The sequence below is a fragment of the Anabrus simplex genome, chromosome 1 (genome assembly GCF_040414725.1).
Source record: "Anabrus simplex isolate iqAnaSimp1 chromosome 1, ASM4041472v1, whole genome shotgun sequence".
NCBI classification, from domain to species: Eukaryota; Metazoa; Arthropoda; class Insecta; order Orthoptera; family Tettigoniidae; genus Anabrus; species Anabrus simplex.
Genome location: NC_090265.1, coordinates 887,361,057 through 887,380,765, shown reverse-complemented (window position 1 = coordinate 887,380,765; position 19,709 = coordinate 887,361,057).

Sequence of the window (19,709 nt, the reverse complement as noted above, 5' to 3'; positions counted from 1 at the left end):
GTGAAAATGGGAAACCACGGGAAACCATCTTTAGGGCTGCCGACAGTGGGGTTCGAACCCACTATATCCCAGTCATGGGCTGTGGAACATCCCCACTCAGTAGGAAAAGGCAACTTCCAGGACCGGTTCAGAATTAATATCTGGATGAGTGTAGTAGGAGGTCGGTTACTTGGACTTAAGCTTTCAGAGGACGCGTCGCTTCGACTACGCAGAACCACGTGGATTTTACACGATGGTGCAGACATTTCCTCAACGGTGGACAGGACGATGTGGAACCATCAATTGGCCAGCCAGATCTCTAGACCTTTTTGGATTTTTATATCTGTGTAACATGAAAAACAAACTATATCGAACTGAAATAACCACTTCTGATGACCTCCGTGAACGTATTTTTTAAGTACCTAGCAGAAGATATTCTAAGCAACTGGTGTCTTGGCGTTGCTACGGGAGTCGGAGAACTGAAGCCTGCAGAGAAGGCCAGGTTGGTCTCTTTGAACAATTGCTATAATTTTCACTTTGGTATGTCAGATGTTACGCCATGTCTGCAGCGTATTGACTTGGGAGTACAGTACAGAATCGATGCAGTATTTTGAGTATCGATAGTTCGATATTCTCGAGCAGAAAAAATGAAATGCCGGTAACAAAATTATAAATCGAGAGTTTCATTGGCGAGTGCCATGTACGTGGCGAAAGCTGAACACAACATACAGAAGACGTGATTGTTAAAACGCTAGATATTGACCATGAACGCAGTTCGGTACTTCCTCAGTCCTACCCTGCACATAGTTTGGGTTCATTACGTGTGTTCGAGCAGTTTATATATTTGTATTCACTATGAGTGAAAACAGAAGACACTTTACGTTTTTAAGGGCCGCTGAACTTAAAACAGCAATAATCATCATTATTATCACATTTATAAGAATTCAATCAAATGCGTGTTTCATATTACTCACTACTTAAATAGGGACTATAAGTTAACATTTAACTTAAGTAGGTTGCCTGGAGCGTTTTCTTAATTTACAAAAGACAATTTAAAATTTATTTTAGCGTAATTCATTATTTGTGTTTTTGTTTTCAAACTGTTGTGCTGTAATATTTGTATGTATGTATGTATGTTCAGTCAGTCAGCGATTCCGCTGGTACTAGGTTCCAGGGCGCAGTACGACCAGACACGGCACTTCAATACATACGAATACGATGAGAATGTGGCAAGATAGACAACTTTAAATAGTATAGAGTTCATTGACAAGAAGCCGAGAGATACAAATTTTAAGGTATACACATTAGCCCAAAAGGTTTAGATAGGGGATTTGGCAAACATTACTACTGTCAGACCCCTGAGACGGAAACAAAATACTAACAACCACAAAACCAGTCTGGCGAGAATGTTACGTAACATTACATATCCTTGGAGCAGCCTTCAGCTGTTCAGTTGCTCTTAAAGCAGTGGCGGCTCGTGCTGAATTATGTTGGTGGTTCTGCTCTGTGACGAGCAGCCTATTGCAGTAAGTGTAATAGACACGTCTAAATTCGTATTGCATACGGGAAGTGCCCGCTGAGCTCGTGTGCATCTATCCTCGTCCTTGTCCCATCAGCGTTGAAGTTCCCGAAAATGTACAGAAAAAATATAAACGTACATCTCAATTTGTAAGACCCCGATTTCGAGAGATATCGATGATATAAATAACTGACTTGTACAAAAAACAACGCTTAAAATGTTTCAAATAAGCTTTTCTTCCGCTTATCGAAAAAATATTGATCTGGTATCAGCAGTCATTTTTACAGAGGTTCCGAGGCCTGCCTACATCTTTAGGAGCCAGCTTTTTAAATGGAGGGAAACATCATCTAATGGTACTAACGTTCCTGTTTTCATTTCCATGACCACCTAACTCGGAAGGATTCACAATTCACTACCATTACGCAAAAACATATTCATGATTACAGTATTTGTAGGCCTAAGAATTCGTTCATTCGCTTCGTACGGGAGAGAATGTTTTCGGTCTTTGAATAGAATTATGCTGAAGTCATTTACACAAAAGATGGAGAAATTTACGTACCCCCAATTTTAAAGTACGTTGTTCGAAGACTTAACAGTAAATTGATTTCATGTTATTGTAACGTGCCATTAGTACATGCGATCAAATTAACACTCACTGTGACGTGCGGTTAGGCAAGTTAAGATAAAAACACTATGACGTGCGGTTTTGAAAGGGTAAGTTAAAATACATCAAAATAATGGCAGTAACGTGCAGCACATAAGGGGCACAATTAAGTATAATTAAAAATAGTGGCACAACGACCAACTGGGTGACAATCACAACTCAAGTAGAAGTAAGGGACCCAGTGCACAGAGGTCATCCAAGCCCCAGATAATGCACACTCTGCGATCAAGTAGGCACCCTCAGAAAAAATCAAACAATAAATAATCTCACAGAGTCACCCCACAGAAGCAGTAAATGGAATAATTTAATACAAGTAGAAAGCAAGATAACTTACCTCAAGGCTGTAAATGTGGAAGATGCCTTTATAGTGGATCATTGCAATCATGGCCTTAATAAAATTATCATAGTAAACTTTAGATATTAGTGCACAACCTTTATCATGAAAGGATAAGCCTTAAATTTTTAGAAATAGTAGAATTTAATACCAACGCAATATGAACATTACACCAAGTAAATAAATCTGAGAATTAATCAAGGGATGATTTGAAATTAATATTCCAGGAAAAGGGGAGCAAGTAGTAAATAAATAAATAAAATAAATTCACGCACATAAATGGAGAGAAACGAATTACATCCTTAGTACGGTGTTAATACATATGGGATCCTCCCAATACAAGGTGCAGATCAGGGTCAACACCAAAACAATTAACACGAAGAACAAAATCAATAGGATAAAACCCGAGGGAGGCGTTAGATAAAATACCCCACAAGGAAATAGAAGAAAAGCTCACAACAGTAAGTGGAGCAAGGTCAAGTAACAGAGAAATCGCTCCAGAATAAAAACCTTTCAAATTAAATCCCAGGAGCATAACAAATGGATAACACCACAAATCCAGTGAAGTGGTGAACTAAGGTAAAATCCGTAAACATCACCATCAACACCTTAAGAGCACTCCAAGTCAAGCAGAAATAACTGCTTAATTCAATAATTCACGAATTAAATAACAGGGGAATAGACCATTAATGACACCACAAATCCAGTGAAGTGGTGAAATTATATCAGCAAATATCATCAACAACTCTTTAAGAGCATTTCAAGTCAAGCAGAAGTAACTGCTTAATTCAATAGGTCAAGAATTAAATAACAGGGGAATAGATCATGAATGACACCACAAATCCAGTGAAGTGGTGAAATAAGGTAAATCAGTAAATATCATCAATAACTCTCTAAGAGCATATCAAGTTAAGCAGAAGTAACTGCTTAATTCAATAATTCACGAATTAAATCAGAGGGGAATAAAACCAGATCACACAATAAATAATCAGATAACGTGGTGAAATTAAGGTAATATCTGTAATAATCACCACCAAATTCGCAAGACAAGTTCAAGTCAACCAATTCCCAACGTTTCCCCGATCTAGTTTCATGCAACTCAATAGCCATCTCTCAAAAAACAAGATCTGGGTCAATAAATGTCACCAAGACGACGACCAGATATAATAAATGTCAGACAGTCAACGTGTGACAAAACACCGTTGAATGAATGGGTTTTGTTTTTCTCTGGTATTTAACAAGTAAATAACCATTTACCACCCAGGGTCTGAATTAACATTACTGACCATCAGAAAAATTGAAATCAGGAACCAGAAGAAAATGGGTTTTAGGAAAAGGTCAGAAATGAACTAATGATAAAATCAGCTCCTTATACTAACGAGAATGGCAGGTTGGAGAGAATGATCCCAGATCAAAATTTATAAGGTTACTAGATCAAATCGCGTTATTAAATACAATCAGTAGGTAGAAAAGGGTAAATAAAATCACACTTACAAAATTTCCCTTCCATAAGGGATGGGAAACAGGGAAAACTCTGGAAAAATATAAGAGCCTACATGGCACATCTCTCTGCTACAAAGACAGGAGTAAAACTGACAAGGTGGCTTCCCCAACACAGGTCAAGGCCCCGGCCTACTCGCCAGTAATAGGAAGCGAGGGGAGGGGAAAGATACGCACAGTTGAGTGCAGCATAATACAGAACTACACAGACAATGATCTCTATACCTCTGCTAACATCTTAAGAAGGACATGGTTCAAGGAAATTCTAACTTAAGGTATCATCCTTACATTACTTAATCACAACAGTCCTCTTTTATCACAAACTTATCTTGTATTTAAGCTATTTTGGCTTTGTTTGTACAGTACTAATCAGTAGCTCACAACTATACTGTGGTATCTGAGAATGTTGCCATACAAGTTTTAAAAGTTCTCTATTTACCATGATGAGTTCAGTGAAGGGAGCTTTTTGCCAAACAGTTTAGATATCAACATGCTCTGATTGCTGCAGTGATTCTCTCGCAGACGGTGACGTCGGCCCTACCTCTAGTGTATTATTTACTAACTCTATGGTCTCAGTGACAGCTACTCCAATACACGCAAATAGGCCAGCCGTTCTGCAAGGCGTGCAGTTCATACAGAACCTTATGGGCGACTCATAGCCACCTATCGGAAAAAGCTGTAGTTAAGTGTGCAATCCTAATGTTTCTTCTTCACAGATCAAAACGGGGTTGCCAGATCACCAGTATTTGAATGGGTATCGAGCTTTGGCTCGATAGCAACACTTAGTATGAAGGATGGTATCGCTAATCGCTGTAAATTATATCTTTTATTCTGACGGTTCTGCAACTCTGCAGATCGTCTTAAACATAAAACCACTTTGGCAAGTATGTTACGTAATATCTCAAGGCATTGCGTCGGTAGCGTTCAGCTGCTACAGTAGTACATTTTATCTTAAACATAAACAGAAACCAGTTTGGCACGGATGGAGCGTAACTTACCTGTTATCGAATGAACCATGCTTATCGCATGTTCCACGATTTGACATTTAATTATGTAAATAGCTTCCTTCAGTTTTGTGTGTCAGTCTAATGTCGTTCAGTAGGGAGCAGCACACGCTATGTTTTTATCTGTGAGGTCGTTCGTTTTGCTGAGCGATAATTTTTACTCTGTGGAGTTCTTCTGCTGTTCTATGTGGGGCAGATACTAACAATGGCTGCCGCTATGTTTGGTGTGGCATTTTTATGCCTCAAATATTCATTTAATGTGTTCAAGCCTGGACCTTTCACGCTAACTCCGTTTGGATTGTTCGAATTCAATAAAGTCCCGATGGGCATTTCTGTGGGAGGACAAGCGCTTAGCCGCGTGATGGATTCAATTTTCGGTGACCTCAAATTTTCCTGTGTATTTAATTTTTGGACGATCTTCTGATCTTTTCGCCCAGCTTTGACGAGCACCTGGCCCATCTTCGCGAAGTTCTCAGTCGGTTGCGCAAGCACGGCTTCACGATCAACCCAAAGAAGGTCTCTCTTTGTACCAAACGGCTAAATTTCCTAGGCCACGTTGTATCTGACTCTGGAATCGCTGTAAACCCTGATCGGGTTAAGTGCATCAAAGATTTTCCCCCGCCCAAAAACGTTCGCGGTGTGCGAAGATTTCTTGGTATGGTAGGATTTTACAGCCGGTTCATCAAAAATTTCTCTCAGATTTCGGCCCCTTTAAACCTGCTGAAAAGAAAAGGTTGTCGCTTTGTCTGGAGCCATGATCAAACCCAGGCCTTCGAACAATTGAAACAGGCACTCTGTGAAGCCCCTGTATTGCATAGTCCGGATTTTTCCCGCGATTTCATCTTGCAATGCGACTCCAGCGAGCTCGCTGTGTCCGCGGTGCTCAATCAAGCCGATGAGCAGGGTAAGCTAGTCCCCGTCGCGTACTTCAGTAAACTACTACATGGAGCTGAACTGAGGTATTCCATTTACGAAAAAGAATGCCTAGCAGTAGTTTTGGGTGTCGAAAAGTTTCGCTCGTATCTTGAGCACCGCCATTTTTACATCCACACGGACAATCAAGCTCTCTCGTGGATGAGCGCTAATGTGAAAAGACTTGGTCGAACCGCCAGATGGATTCTCCGATTATCTGCGTACAAATTTACTGTCGTACATGTCCGTGGAAAGGACAATGTTGTAGCCGACTGCTTGTCGCGCATGTTCGAGGGAGTGAAGGAGAGTGCGGTCGAACCTGAGGAAGACCGTGTCCCAACCGAAGAAGATAACACCATTAGTATTTTGCAAAATTTCCCATGGTCCTTCACGGATATCTCCGAACACCAGAAGGACGACTCCGAGTGTCGTGAGTTGTTGAAACGAATCGCGGATGGCTCTCTTGAAGACGAGTCGTATAGTGTTAAGAGAGGATTGTTGTCCCGTCGAAATCGGAAAAATGGTAGTGACAGAATTTACGTACCCTTGAAATTGAGGCCCATGCTACTTCAGTTTTATCACGACTCCTATCTGGGCGCTCATTTAGGTCAATATAAAACTTTAAATCGAATCTCTCGCGACTACTTCTGGCCTAACTTGAAAAGAGATGTTTTGGAATATGTAAGAAGTTGCGATGTTTGCCAGAGGGCTAAACCCGCGCAGTCTTCTCTCGTTGGACCCCATTCTGCTGACATAGCGACATGCCCCGGGGAAAGGTTATTCATTGACTATTTTGGCCCCCTCACCAAGTCCAAGAGTGGCAACGTTGGGATCTTGTCCGTCGTTGATGCATTTTCAAAATTTGTTTGGCTATTTCCCGTGCGCAAGATAAATTCGAACAACGTTGTGCATTTCCTATCCCGGCACATTTTTGGAATTTACGGACCCCCTAAGACGATAGTGACCGACAATGCGTCCACCTTTAACTGTCGTAAGCTCCGACACTTATGCTTTGGGTGGGGAATCAAGCATGTGTTTTTAAGCCCTCACTATCCCAAACCCTCGCACGTTGAAAGGTTCCATCGAAATCTCAAAGCTTGTTTGACGGCCTTTCACAACGCTGACCAGCGCAGCTGGGACTGTAATCTTGATTTCTTTGTTTTAGCATTCAACAGCAGTGTACATGAGTCGCACCGGCAAGCCCCGGCTGCTCTATTTCTAGGTAGAGATCTCGTCGACCCACTGCAATTGAAGTGGAATATTGGGTATCTGTCCAAACCGTCCAGGACGATGGACGTAGAGGCCAATGGAAGGAAGCAGTTACACAGTTAACCAGGGCTCGAGACCGTGTGGCTGAGAGGTACAATCGGAACAGAAAGAGAGTAAAGCTTGAAGTTGGAGACTTGGTCGTAGTGAAAGTTTTTCCATTGAGCTCAACGGCAAATCAAGTCACGGCCAAATTATGTTATAAATGGTCTCAGCCTAAAAAGGTAACCAGATTCCTAGGACCTGTGACAGTAGAACTGGAAGATGTAAGTAAGAAGGTGAGCAAGGCTCACGTCTCGATGGTAAAGGCTTACCATCAAAGAAGCCAGTAAACCTCGTATATTTCCATATCTTACGTATCTGTAGTGATGTATATTAACCTTGTCCTTAATGAATTCCCAGTTTTCTAACACGCCTTTTCTTTCAGGTAAAAATCGTGTTCCATGAATGAGAACGGAAATGAAAGAAAGGAAAGAAAGGAAATAGAAAAAAAGGGAAGTGGTTCGAATTGCTGGAGTTGAACTGAATTCACATCCAGATCCCTGAGTGCATGGAAATATTATACCCAGCCGCCTTGACTTTTGAATGCCTAGATTTCAACCTGAGTGCGCGAATGAAACAGTGTAATAATGGACTGATGTAAATCAGCGTTGTATGTGACAAGCTAATACAGACCTCCCATGAGGCAGACTTTCTCATTTAAAAATGTATAATGTGGTGACTGTTCTTGCAAATTTCATGTGTCCGTAAATAATTGTAGATATAAGTTCATAAGTACCTAGGTTAAGTGGGCGCGCGCTCGTAGCTTTAAGTTATGGACCTCTTTTAAAATGCGTCCACTCGTCTGATCAACGAGTTTCGGAGCATTTTAAAAGGCGGTGCCGCTGGATATTTGAACCATGCTTATCGCATGTTCCACGATTTGACATTTAATTATGTAAATAGCTTCCTTCAGTTTTGTGTGTCAGTCTAATGACGTCCAGTAGGGAGCAGCACACGCTATGTTTTTATCTGTGAGATCGTTCGTTTTGCTGAGCGATAATTTTTACTCTGTGGAGTTCTTCTGCTGTTCTATGTGGGGCAGATACTAACAATGGCTGCCGCTATGTTTGGTGTGGCATTTTTATGCCTCAAATATTCATTTAATGTGTTCAAGCCTGGACCTTTCACGCTAACTGCTATTTGATTTTACCATTGATAATCACAGGTATGTGATACTTGGTTTATATTTAAATTTGGTGACGATTTATTCCCGTATGTTACGGTCGATGGCATACATCCTTCCGCTCCGTCATCCGATGTGCTTTGAATGAATGTATTTGTGGTCTTGTTGTTATAATTGAAAAAGGGTCTCTGTGGTTATGATTTGGTGCACTGCGAGCTTTAATACTGCGTGATCCTCGTGATGTGCCCCTTGTCTCGACCGCAGGAGATACCAATCCAGGTTGTACAAGGCGCAACATGCCAGTGATGTGAATAAAGTAATGTCCAATTCTGACCTTATGTGTAATTGCACGCCGCACGCAAACATTTGAGTACGTGAGGCCCACTGATAATGACCGTGGAGCCATAATTTATGGTTTGTATTTGATCACGAAATCTGAACGGCCGTTCGTGTTTTATTTTCCCGATACCCTCATTGTGTGTGCGTGAATGTGGTATGCATGTGAGTTCGAATGTGTGGGAGAGGAAAGGTTGATATGCCGATTGACCTGTTGTATTTGTCTTTCAAATTCTGCGCCTTGTTTGGTTTTCAGCGCAGAGCTATATTTATTTATTATTCATGGCTGATGCTCAGCTTGAGTACCCGCCATGTTGGTTTCATATTTGCGCATGGGCGTACCTATTGTATTCTTTGGGTCTTGTCTTGGCTTTGATTGGTCCATGGAGGCTGTGCTCAGTCTCATCTGTCGTTATTCTTATCTGCCTTTTGTTCTCCGGCACGGCTTATTGTTATGCGAACGTTTCGCATTGTTAGTTGCCTGATGGGGTATATGGTGCAGTGCCTTGGATACTTGAATCTTGGTAAAACGGGCGACCTGGTTGAATAGTTTATGATGAAAAGAAGCTGCTGGTATTGTAATAACGATGTGTTGAGGAGCAGTGAGCATTTTAAATTACGTATCAATATTTTTGAAGAGTATTAGTGAGTTTTCACGCCATGTTTCAACTATGTCAAAAAGAACAAGGTATGTCCATCGGTATTACGATTAATTTCCCTATTTATTTTGTGGGATTTTCTTTTCTTGGTTTAATTTTTTTCTCTCATATTTATTTAATAAATCCCCTGGTTTAAGCCATTTCTTCTTTTATTTCAAATAGATGTAGTCTTGCCCTTGTTGCCTGATTACAAGGGGGGGTTTTCAGCTCAGGGTTATGTATGTGCCTTGCCCAGTCGACACGATCCGGGCCTCAAATATTGTTCCCCATGAATATTTCACTAAGGTATTGCTTGGATCGCTGATTTATGTAGTGATAGATGGGGAGGGTGTGGCTCACGAAGGAAAGCTATTCATTCACAAGAACAAGTCATATTACCTTCAAAAAATCGTATCCCTTTGCTCTCGAAGATAACTTCCGAGGATATATAGTGGTTCGTCACAACGTCCTCTATTGCTACAAGAAATATCTGCACGTATACCCCTAACACTCTATATATATTTTTATTTTTTGAAAAGTTAACGAGCAGTTTCTGCAAAGTTTTCTAGGATTCGTTTTAAAAGCATTTCATCGTGATGCACTTTATTATAATTAATAGCCTAGCCTCGTAGTTTCAAGATTCTTTGTTATTATTATTATTATTATTATTATTATTATTATTATTATTATTATTATTATTATTATTAATCTTTACACTATATTTTACCCTAGGCAACTCACTAGATGAAGTTCCAATGGTTTTAAGTTACACCACTTGTTACGAATGTGTAATACAAGGACTACGTAACATTAGGCTACTTGGCTGTCTTTTTTCATTGGTAGCGAATATCAATAACCAGGTCCGATTTCTTTGCTGAGATGTCGAAAACTTCTCGGTGGCCGCCATATTTGATTATTCCCAGTACCTTCTTTGTTGCGTACGACACTGTATTCATTGGAAGATGAACAATCCGCCGTCGATGCCGCTGAATGTAACACTTTATCACATCCAGGCGTTTTAGATTTTTCTTTCTGCACGACATCTTCACTCATGTGTATTCAGTACCGGTAAGAACTGTATAATTCCATTATCACTTTATAAAACGTTTGTATTTAAACTCCATTTCACTGTATATGTAATTACTAAGATGGTTTGTCATGAATACAAGTTTGTATAGGCTATTGAGCGGCTTTAATGTCGGAAACTACATTGTTGGTTGGATTTGTAATATAAATACGGTATTGCTAGAAGCAGAGTTGTCACAATGTACGCGAGTGCACTGTATAACTGCCATGTATTCATTCTATTATTTGTATAAGACATGCACTACTGCTGTTATTTCTTGGAAATACACATAGCAGAATAAATTATTTTCATCAATACATGTTTTGTCACTTATTCTGGTTGTCTTATAAAGAAAGGTTTTCCCCCTTCAGGAAAGCTTAGTGACGGGTTTTATAAGCGTTCACCAAGCTGTTTTTGTAGTAGTTAAGAAAATCAATTTTTAAAACGTAGAATTCTATTTATGTCTTAATTATATTTATCTTTTTCTCACTGTACGATAATCTTGAGTGCTATTAGTGTAGGAATAGGAAAGGAAATGCGCCGACTAAAGAATTTGGGTATCAAGATTTTATCGTGCATACATTACAATGAAAAAGATGTACAGAATTTCGTTAATGACTTAGTTCTTTCAGCACAGGATAGGATGTGATATCTATCACACTCCTTATTACAATATTCACAGATACATTCCGCCTTGAGTATGTGAAATACGGTACTTAAGTGGAACACACTCGGTGATGAAAGCCATGTGTTGCAATTCTAGTCACTAAGTGCCTCAGTTCATAATATTGGTGTTCATTCCGCAGATGTCATGAGCTCAGTGGTGTAGAAATCCTCCCATATTTGGCTCTTTTTGAACTTGAGCCCCGATTGTAGGTCATTGTAAGCTGTGGTAGTTGGAAGGATCACTTGTAATCGTAGTTCCTTCGTATAAGACTCTTCTCTCAACATTACATAGCACAATTTTAATAAAGTTGCTTTTACTACCTACGGAGAGTAGTTTTCTTCATGTAAATCGTTTTTATTTTGTCTATGTCTTGGAGATTTCTTGTAGATAGGTAAGGCCAGATCATTTTTAAGCCATACCTGATTACTGACTTTTTATGGCAAGAAAAAGTTTCACTGCAATCTTCGTTAATAATTTGTTTAACTTTGCGATGTCATTCATTGCTATGACCGTAGCGGTCACTCTGTCCTTGACGTGTTTAGTATATGTCATACCATACCTGAAGTTTGCAACGTTATCCCCAGATATTTAAAACTGTGGGTAAGTCGTACCGATTCCTCTTCATTCTCGTAGTAGATTCTTACACTTAGTGCAACTTTTCCACCTTTGCGGAACACAAGTTTGTTAATTATACATTTGTTTTCCTCTGCCCATTTTTCTAGCCTGGGAAAGGTAATCTGTAGTTCTTCGATGTTTCTTGATGATATCACTATATTATCGACATACAAGTAGATTTTTGTTTCCTCATGTACGTCTCGAATGTTATCGATCAGATCTATAACTGCTGTATTAAACAAAAAAGGTCTCAAAGGATCATGTTGAACACCATTCATCTGTATTATTGGGCTTGAGAAGGCGATGTTGTCATTGACAGTGACATAGTTATAATTGCGAATACTTCTTAAGATGTTTAATAATGGATTTCTATTATGTATAGCGGTTTCCAGTTTGTATATCTTTTTCCCCGTATCTATTAGCTAAAATGCTTTAATCTACAGAGATCGTGTACAATCTTCCCTTGTGGTATCGTAGTGATTAACGTCGTTCATTAGATTCTTTATAGCATGAATTGTGGATCTTTTCTGAAGCCAAACTGCTCATCTGGTAGAAGTTGATCTACTGCCTGTGTCAATCATACCGTCAATAGTTTCGTGAACAGTTTTTAAGTGTTGCTCTCCAGGGCATTTCCTCGGTACGAATCCAAACAACTAGATTATTAGACTGTTAATAGCTAATGTTGTTAACCTGCAACATCTTTAATGTTAATATTTTCATTTTGTATTTTTGTGGTGTAGGCTTCTAGGTCGCAGCATTGTCATCTTACCCCAAAATCCAGCCCTACCTTTATGTACCGCCGAGATTCGATCCCATAATCTTGGGCCTAGCACAGAGGACCCTGAACCAATGCGTTACAAACGCCACGAGGCTCAATAATATTAATGTCACTGGTTTTACATCCCACTAACTACTTTTTCGGAGACAACGATATGCCGGTGTTTTGTCTCGCAGGAGTTCCTTTAAGTGTCGGTAAATCTACTGACACAAGGCTGACGTATTTTAGTATCTTCAATTACTAGCCGACTGAGCCGAATCGAACCAGCCAACTTGAGCTGAGAAAGTTAGCGCACTACCCGGCTTAACCAGATTATATTTGATGGATTAAATATTTCTACTCTAAAGTTGATTCCCTCCGATGATTGACTGGTTAAATATTTCTACTCCTCCAATTTTTTTTTCCCTGATAGGGAAATAAGCCAACGATATCTTTCTGTGTGAGAATGGTTGTGGTTGAATCAAAGTTAGTGTCATTAATATTATGGAAGTTCCCCGACCGATCCTCGGCAGTATTGAAATTCCTTAATCCCCGAGTTATTTCGAACTTTGACTCTCAGACTTCTTGGATGATCCACCACGTGGAGGCGGATTACGCTATATCTCACGATAATCAGTTTCCATGAAATTTGTTTCATTATGATACTTGTAAAAATGCGTTATCACCTGTAGACCATCATCATCGCGACCATTTGCCTCCAGGGACACAAGAAGCTGCTCCTAATGGTGAATGATATACTACACGTGTAGAATATTCCGTGAATTTTACTATGTTGTTAATATGTGTTCATGATGACGCAAAAAAAGCGTTGCCCTCGGGGACCTCTATACTAAACTAATAAGATGGTAGCGACAAAAGTGAAGTTTCAGTTCTCCGACAAGCTAGCAAGACGATGGACACTGAGCTCGGTCTCTTCTTCCTGGCACTTATATTGAATGCCAATGGTGAGTGGTAATTTTATTTTAGGCTAAACAAATTCAGAGCGCTTTCGGTGTTCTTAAACGATATTTTTCAAGTTCTTGCATAATTGATTGAAAATGTTTTTTCGGAAGGGACCAAACTAAACCCAAGTTGTTAATAATCACCATATTATTATTATTATTATTATTATTATTAGTAGTAGTAGTAGTAGTAGTAGTAGTAGTAGTATTGTCTTAACTGCATGTATACGGACTTTGTAAATGACTGACTATAACTAATTAGGTACCTAGCCGTCTTTAAAAAATCAAGAAGATCATGCTAGCTACTTGGAAAACAGTAGGCTTATGAGAAACAAATTGACGTGATGATGATGCTTGTTGTTTTAAGGGGCCTAACATCGAAGGTCATCGGCCCAAACAAATTGACGTATTGAAGACTCCACTCTAAAGATGATAATAAATATTTATAATAATTTTCTTGGTTTTACGTCCCCCTAACTACTTTTTTCGGCTTTCGGAAACGTCGAAGTACCGGAATTTTGTCTCGCAGGAGTTCCTTTTACTTGCCGTAAATCTACGAGATTCTGCCATATAACAGCAGACAGAGAACCGTTTCTATGCCATCCAAGCTGATAAGACAAAACGTTTCCTGCCGATGAAACATTCAGTCGCCATTCCGAACAAACAAGCCGAGATCCCGACGGGTGTGATTTCCTGTAGCACAGCAAACGAGAGGTGGGAGGATATACGGCAGTAGAATTAAATAAACTTCGTCGGATCATGTCTTGGAGCACATACATTTTAGAAGATAGAAGCACTTCTGCCCCCCATCTTTTAAAACGTGTTCTATACAATTGGCCATTTACCGTATCTTCAGTAGCGAAGCGTGCTAGTATCCACTGTTACTACTGGTAACAGTTTGAAAATATAAAAGTCGAGTATTCTTTATTTTTCGCCTGGACGTGCCACGAGAACTCTATTGCAATAGATCGTCACCGTCAAAGCTGAGCGAGAGGCTGTTACCAACTCCATGCAGTGGTTACGCTTTGAATCTCTTCTAAAAGCTAAGCGAGTATTACTGCGCCTGCGCCAAGCAAGGCCCCTCGACACTGAGATGTATCCTGCTACATTCTTTTGACGTGTTACCACAATGGAAAGTGGAAACATTATTGTAGCTTATAACGTCGGTGCTGAGCTGTTCTGTCCGTTCTTTCCGCCGCGCTTAGCAATGCATTGTGATGTGACTTTTCTTGTTGAAGTCCGAATTTATATTTTATTTATGTTAGGTAAGAATAGCCTATAGGATTGCACAACGTATTAAACATTAAAATGAGTTCTGTTACTTCCATCTCGAAAATAAGTGAGTTGGCGGGCCCAGAATATTGATATATAAAAGAAAGCTCAATGATCACGCCGTTTTCGTTAAAAACTGTTTAAGGAAATAAAAAACATAATTGAAAAAACTAGACCCACGCCTTCTCTTAAAAATTTAATCAAGAAATCGAAAAGAACAGTACGATATTTTCATGACTCGTAGTACATAGATCTGGACTGGTTACGTGGTTGAGAAAAAAATGAATGAAGTGTATGGTTGGTCGTGTGTTCAGTTTTCCTCAGGAAAGAATGCTTGGAATAAAGACGGCGTGGACAATTTATATTGTTTTAGAGTTTTAAAGACATGCCACGAGGTGTCTGAAGCACATATTAACGCTGTTGCTGATATGATTCAGTTCGAAAGGTCCAGAATAGAGTACAGCCTACAGAATGATAGAAAATTAACGAGCATAACGAGCTAGTAAAAGGCAACAGACATATTATCAGCACTTTAATAGATACTGTGTGTTTTCTTTCAAAGCAAGGATTACCTTTCAGTGGTCATCGAGAAACTGATGAATCTGATAACAGAGGTTATTACAGGGAGTTACTAGCGTTAATTGCTAAGAAAGATGACATTTTGGCACCACTTAGGAACATCTACAGTTTTCTCAGGACTTTCATCTGACATACAAAATGATATTATTGACGCCATAGCTACTTTTATGACCAGCGAAATTAATGACGAGGATAAGAAAGCAAACTTTATTTCCGTTATTTTGGATGAAAGTACAGACGGTTCTAACAGAGCACAATTCTCGACTGTATTTAGATATGTTAGTCCCGAAGGCAAAATTCAAGAGCTTTTTGTGATTCAATGATGTAAGCGGTGATCGTTCTGCTGTTTCTCTCATTAAACATCTCTTTGGAATGTTACAAGAATTTCAGTGTGGTGAAGAGTTTAGCAGAGACATTTGATGGCGCAGCAGTGACTCGTGGTAGATAGATCTGAATTGGTTATGTGATTGTGCAAAAGAATAAACTCTGCTGTTGGCCATGTATTCTATTTTCCTCAGAAAAGAATGCTTGGAATAAAGACGGTGTGGACGATTTAGATGTTCTTCCCGAAGGAGTGTGGTAACACTTTTCAAAACGTCACGCGTCGCCACTGCACATCGGACTCCATTATCTCAAGTGAAGCTTTAGGGTGACCACTATTGAAAGAGGAAATGAGGTACAAGGCAGTCAAAAAGGGGGACTTTTCAAAATATTGAGGGGCAGCTACATTTTTAGCTGTAATTTTAAAACGACAAAAATTGTAACTTCTTCAAAAGCATTGTGTTGCCAGTTTCTTTCTCTTTTGACCAGGAGTACTCTTACTCAAGTAATATTATCTTTATTGTACAATTTCTTTTCCAGTCTGTGGGTTAAATACCCTTCAACCATGGGAAACATTGAACGTCTTCTTGCAAAGTTTACCAAACGCCTTGTGGAAATTACTTCAATAAGGACATAAGTGTGGCATGTTGGTTTCCCACTTAGCATTATATGCACATACCGGTACGCGCTTATTTTTCCCTTTTGCCTTCTCGAGTTTAAACGATGGCTTTATTTTTTGTGACGAAGTACCGTTATCACTATCCAACGCCGAATCTATTTCAAAAATCACAAAACTTAATGAGCCGGGCTGAGTGGCTCAGACGGTTGAGGCGCTGGCTGGCCTTCTGACTCCAACTTGGCAGGTTCGATCCTGGCTCAGTCCGGTGGTATATGAAGGTGCTCCAATGCTTCAGCTTCGTGTCGGTAGATTTACTAGCACGTAAAAGAAATCCTGCGGGCCGAATATCCGGCACTTCGGCATCTCCGAAAACCGTCAAAAGTAGTTAATGAGACGTAAAAACAATAACACTATCATTAAAACTTAAAGAAGAACTCCAGTTATTACAACACTTCCAAGTTGATGCGCTCCGTGCTACAGAATGGCCACAGACTAACGCTCTTAAAATGTTAAAATGAAATAAGCGCAGTGAATATGGTAGGCTTTTGCTTGGTTATAAGAAGAATTCCGTATATAGAAGGATGGATAATCCGGCATCATACACTAACAATAAAGTCATTTGCTACAGAAAGATATGTTATACGTACAGCAGTTCTTTGAAGAATTCACACGCGTAGAGAAAGATACCACTGCCTTTTAATGACGTACCTTCAATGTCATTCAGGACATTTTTTAAAAATTTTGCTTCTTGGTCTAGTTTGTTTGCTTTTATGCTTTTTGCTACTTATGGCTGCCTTCTGAGAACTGCTGTGCAACAAGCAGCACATACGTGCGTGGGTTGTGGCGTAGAATATCTCTACGGCATCCTCTGCCGGTCGTAAGGGGCCACTAAAGGGGGTCACCCCAGATTCTACATTTGAGACATAATAATAATAATGTTATTTGCTTTACGTCCCACTAACTACTTTTTAAGGTCTTCGGAGACGCCGAGGTGCCGGAATTTAGTCCCGCAAGAGTTCTTTTACGTGCCAGTAAATCTACCGACACGGGGCTGTCGTATTTGAGCACCTTCAAATACCACCGGACTGAGCCAGGATCGAACCTGCCAAGTTGGGGTTAGAAGGCCAGCGCCTTAACCGTCTGAGCCACTCAGCCCGGCACATTTGAGACCACCAGACCCCTGGCTGAGTGTAGCATTCCTTCCAAATACGGTATTCTACCAGCTTCACCGCTTTAATGTTTCTATCAGACCTCTCTTGGTCAACCCTCGCCTGACTTCATTCTACTGAATTCATAGCCTACATTTATTTATTTATTTATTTATTTATTTATTTATTTATTTATTTATTTATTTATTTATTTATTTATTTATTTATTTATTTATTTATTTAGTTTAACCCTGCACGCCTTCTCAAAGACCGGACTCCATCACACACCACTTCCAGATCCTTTGTATGGTAGATTCAGAGGAAATAATCATATGTTTTGCTTTCAACTATCATGGCAGCCAGTGGTTCAAGTAGACTCAAAGATGGCCATCACATTTGCAGTCTATATTTTTAGTGTCGTTGATGTCTGCCCACGCGGGACATTTACAAAATATAATGCGGGACGGTTGGTCACCCTACATAACTTTCGTGATTTTCGTCCTAATCCTCTCTAAAAATTACGAGAAGTCCTTAATATAGTTATTTACTGATCTCCCTAAAAGCATGGTAGTGTTACTCTTGAGACAGAAAATCGTAACCCCAAATAAGAAAACAACTAGATTATTAGATTGTTAATAGCTAATGTTGTTACCTTTCAACATCTTTCATTTTCTGTTTGTTGTGGTGCAGACTTCTAAATACTTAAACCTTTTGACGTGCACAGTCCAACATTACACTTCACACACTTTGCGCCAGAATGCTGGTGCAGGAAATTACTGGATGCTATTACAGGATGCTACTAAATCATCTATTCCGTCCAGTTGGATATCGTCATGTACACTGCACTGATTCCTGATAATTTTAGGCTGGCGTATACGTCCCTTTGGCAAGTTTCTCTACCTCACAAAATACATCTGCACAGTATGATGACTGAACTCCAATTGTGAAATATTAACTCCAGGATACTCAGGATCCACCAGTTGCTCACAGTTACATCAACAATCCACGTAAACAGGGACCATCACCATTTTTTCCACAAATTCTATTGCGATAGTACGCCCCATTCTAGTCCATTCTGTCTGTTCCTCCAGTGGATAGTTGTATTCTCCAAATACAAAGAGACGACTGACACGGATTTTCTATTTTTTTTAATTCTGTTACCAAGTATCGGAACACGTTAGAATGTGGTTAATCTTCATGATATGTCGACGTAATCGTTACAGATGACTTGTCAACCCATCGTCAGAAAGTGGATAATTCGTAAGCTGCACGTTTCTTTCTTTTAATTAGCTTTGGAGTGAGTGGGCAGTTCTTGGAAATCATACTCTCATGGATTTTTCCAGTAGCACCATATTATCTACTCATCAGATGTCTTAAGATGTGGCATTCCAGTAAGCAAACTGGCAAAGAAAATATAAAAGGTAACTTTTCCAGATCATAATTATATAAGTTCATCCAATACCATTTACCATTGTTGCAACTCGTTGTCCAAAGGTTTCCTCATACTCCAGTTTACCACTGGGGTTTTTGCCTTGATAAACATCAAAATGTACAAGAAAATCAACAGGTTTGTTGAGATTTCAAACTTCATAGTAAAACCTAATTGGCTTACCACGAATAAACCGTTTGCAACCGTGCCTTCCGAAGTATTCCACCACACACTCGTCAAAGTCCAGATTTCCTTTTGGACGAAATTGTGCCAAACAGCGTGTCTTCAATATATTCATGAAGGTCGCACATTCCACATTTTACCTGGTGTATCAGAAGCGATCTCTTCCCATCTGTGAGGCGGCTGCCAAACTTTCCCACGGCCATCCCTTCTTCTTCCAGGGTCCTACTGGACTTACAGTTACAGTATTTACGTGAAAAACGTGGTAGCGAAAATTGTACACTGTAATCAATATGTTTTTTGGACGTAGAAATGAAAATTACGCTTTTGAGTTTTTCAGTAATTTTGTTTCTTGCGCCGAACTCTATGGTTCTTACACTCTGTATAAAGAACGTCTGTCCGACATTCCGGATGACCACAAGGGTCCAGAAGAAACCGACGCAAACAAATACAAATACATGCAAATGCATAAAATTACATTTCCCATAGACCTAATAGAGAAATGATCATAAAACGTTTCTTTTCAGTTTATTTGAAGAAAAAATAAATAGATCACTTTTTTTGGAGCGATTGTAGTATTTTTGTATTTACTTCTGGGTTTGTAATTTTTTCATTTCAAGTTCAGTTGGTGACGTGATTGAGAATTTATTTTTGGAGGTACTGGGTTTATTGAAACAGAAAAAATATTTAATTTAATAGCAATTATCAGGGGTCTGACAAACACCGTGATACCAGTATTTCAAAAATATATGATACCAACTGAGGGTTAAGCGCCCT